The following is a 1295-nucleotide window of genomic DNA, read 5'->3' on the forward strand; positions in this document are numbered from 1 at the left end:
AAAGAGACAAAAATTTCCGCCCTGGTGACGCTTATGTCTTGCGGGTAGAGACAGACAGAATAAATAGGTAGAAGACACAGTATGTTAAAAGTTGGAGAAATAAGCACGTGTGAGGGGTCTCTAAGTGTGTGGAGTGGCAGTTCTAACTGAAATAGTAAGGGGAGTGCTAATAAGCAGTGGCTTTTGAGCAAACCCTTGATGAGGTGAGGAACTACTCATGCCGTAAAAGACACCTGCAGGTTAGGGTGTCCTCAGGTTGAGAAGTGCCTCATTTCACGCCAACTTTTCAACTTGAAAGATACAGTTTTTGTGTGATACTGCACAGATACTGTCTTACTGGGCAACTTTCCTTCCATCCTAGGATAATAAAAGGTAAAACCAGAGGGCACTTTACACATCATAGCAAGAATCACAATGAATCTGTGTTTCCTTCTCATAAGTGCCCTTTTAAAGTTTGATAGCTCAACAAGTATTGTAGACTGTACAGTTGTCCTTCAGTGGAAGGAGAAACATCTACACAAAGTATGTCATTTATTTTCTTCTCAAGCTCTTTCTTTAAAATACCTGCCATTTGCCATGGACCTCTAAGGCTGTCTGGCTCATAATGTTAGCAGGATCTTTTCTATTTGTGTAATTTGCTCCCGGTAGGGCAAAAAAATCTCGAAATAATAATATTCTTGCATTTCTTTCCTCTGCTTCCTTCTACATGACTCTGCACTCACTAGTTGATTACAGCATCCACATTGCCTTGAAAAGAAGTAGGATTTTTTTTTTTGAGCTGAAATGAAAAGTGGAAGAAAGATTAAATATTCCTTTTTTTTTTTTTTTTTGCTTCCCAAACAGGAACAGTACAACATGAGGAAGTGGAATCAATGCACAGAAATTAAGCTAATATCTTCAGTCTTTGTAACATCACTTGAGCAGCTTCACAAAGTCACTCATGCCTAGTGGCCCTATTAGTTGCTCTTCTCCCATCAATGTGCTTTGGAATTTCCATCAGCAGCTGGCTATGCATTAGTCATGGATCAGACAGCAGAAAGACACAGACCTTGCCAAGTCCCACCTAGGTAGCTACACAGGGAGCCCTCTATTGACCATGGCCCAGAACATGTGCAAGCTACTTTCCATATGAGAGGGAGGGGCACTGGATTAAGAACCTGGTGACTGAGGAGGAAATATCCCCACCAGTGCTTTGGTGGGACTAGAAAATGGAGCCCACTCCTGACACCAGGAAGTGCCCATCTGAAGTTTAATTGAAGACAAAAATCCCAATTTTGGTGCCCAAATGTCTCTGC

Source organism: Papio anubis, chromosome 8, assembly GCF_008728515.1.
Source record: "Papio anubis isolate 15944 chromosome 8, Panubis1.0, whole genome shotgun sequence".
Taxonomy (NCBI): Eukaryota; Metazoa; Chordata; class Mammalia; order Primates; family Cercopithecidae; genus Papio; species Papio anubis.